Source organism: Vombatus ursinus, unplaced genomic scaffold (assembly GCF_900497805.2).
Source record: "Vombatus ursinus unplaced genomic scaffold, bare-nosed wombat genome assembly UNPS02015066.1, whole genome shotgun sequence".
NCBI classification, from domain to species: domain Eukaryota; kingdom Metazoa; phylum Chordata; class Mammalia; order Diprotodontia; family Vombatidae; genus Vombatus; species Vombatus ursinus.
The window spans coordinates 3,446,724-3,448,935 of NW_020954844.1; the positions used below are offsets into that span (position 1 = coordinate 3,446,724).

General features: G+C 47.0%; 1 pseudogene; it reads right to left on the reverse strand.

Moving 5' to 3' along the window:
* Positions 1-1,058: 1,058 nt before the first annotated feature.
* LOC114031112 lies at positions 1,059-1,999 on the reverse strand (annotated as a pseudogene).
* Positions 2,000-2,212: the final 213 nt, after the last annotated feature.

Here is a 2,212-nt window from a genome sequence, read left to right on the forward strand (position 1 = left end):
TAAAACAGGAAGAAAACTGACCTTGGGTAGATTCTTTTGTTTAATGTATGAGATCATGGTTAGAAGACATATCCAAGTAGAATTGAATTGGAAAGGAAAAGTTCAGATTTGTAAATGCATGAAGAGCCAATAAATGTTAAATTTTCATTTTTCATCAGTGACATTTATCTCTAGTGTATATATTACTGCATACATACTGGCCATTATTATGTCTGAATGTCACCAGTAAGCCAGTCAATAAGCACTTATAAAGTACTTACTATGTGCCAGGCACTGTGCTGAGCACTGGGTACACAAAGAAAGGAAAGAAGACAACACCTAATCACTCAATTTCTAATTTCCATTGCCCTCCAGTCATTCAAATGTCTTCTTTAGAAAACCTATTTAATAAAACTGGATTTATATAATCTGGATTGACTTTTAATAAATTGGATTAAGTCTTAATATCCCCTTCCCTATTCATTCCATCTTCTTGCTCTCATTGGAATCTGTCTTTATCCTGATGACCCAATCTTCCTCATCACCCTTTCCAGTAGCAAGTGAATTTCATTCATATAACCCTCCCCCCTGCCACCCAGGCCAGTCCTACTAGGGAAGCCCAAATACTCCTTAATTTCCATTATCACTTCAATTCTCTCCTTCTACAACCATCACTCAGTAACCTCTCCATCTTTGAGATCAATTCAATTCATGTTTATCATCCAAACAAGACTCTGGCAACCGTTATTTATAAACCCCCATGGAATTCTCCTCCTCATCAAGTTCATGGCCTGGGTGACAATCTCTGTCTAAACTCCTACCTCATACTTAGGGATTTCATGATGCTCAGAAATACTCCCTCAAACATAGTAAATTCTTATTTCATTAGTTTACTTGTTTCTTTTTTTTTCCCACTGTTTTAGTCAGGTATTTTTGTGGGTTTTTTTATGTAAAATGTTCTGTTTTTTCCATAACTTATAAACATGATTTACACCGAGGGGGCTAGTAGAGGGGCTGGTGGGGAGAAGGGAAGGAGAGGCCAAGGATGATGGGGGCCCCCTCCTGTGGCCACCAGGGAGTCAGGGCAGGGACACCCAGTCCAAGTGGCCAAAATCACACTGGAACTTGTTTTTTCGATGACTAAGGAAGGTGCCCAGGACCAGTGTCAGGGCAGGGTGGGCAGCTTCTTCTCCAGGGTTGACCCCATGATACAATTACTGTCCATGGAGCCTCTGAAGAGGAGGTGGACTTTGGGGAGGTCTGGTTGGTAGCCAAAGGAGACACTGGTGTCCTGCATTCGGGTGCTGGTCACTGGCTTTGTGGTAACAAGTGGCGTGAAGGTGTCAACCAGTTAGGCGTTGTGTACTTCCCTGCCAGAGACATGACTGTGCCTCCCTCTCTCGGCACCATTGGTGATAAACCAGCTCCCCTCCCAGGGCCAGGCATGGAGTGATGCTTTGAAGGTAGTGAGTCACTAGGATCCTGAGCCCACCAGACATTGGGGTTCCCCAGAATCACCGCAGCCATGAAGCCCGAGCCCTGGTACTCTCTGTCCACCTATCGGATAACAAACTTTGACGGCTGGGTCTGCACTGCCATCTTGGATTGGAGGCCCAACTCCACCTGGTGGATGCCCTGGGCATTGAGACTGCCACAGTCGTCCATGCCTCCCACCAGCACAGGGGAGGCCTCTGTGGGGCTAAGCTGTTTGGTCCCTATGTATATGACCCCAAAGAGGTAGATGGAGTTTCCAATCATGCTGATTGACTTGGAAATGGTTCCTGAGGCCCTTGTTCACTGTGAGCTTCACGCCCTCCATCTGTGCCAGGAACAGTTCCTTGCACTTGCGGTGACATTCCTTGAACGTGCCTGGGCTGGGCAGGCAGCAGCAGGCCCCACACTCCTGCACTGCAGGGCCTCTGAGGACTTCTCTGCAGGGCCAGGCCTCAAGCTCAGGCTGCCCCCATAGGGGGCCCGGCCTGCCCTGGGGTGGGGGTGGCCCTATAGGTGGCGAGCCCATGATCTACACATTGCCCTTGATCACTCTGGTGGCTCCAGCTCGTCCAGGCTTCTGCTCTGCACCCGAACCCTGGGGGGTGGGGGGGGTGTAATTCCATCTCAGCTATGCAAAGAGTTGGTAATAATCTTGATTTTATCATTTTATCACCTACAATTATTCTACTTCCAGGTTCAGGAACTGTGAAATTCCTTTATCTTATCATAAGATTTTATC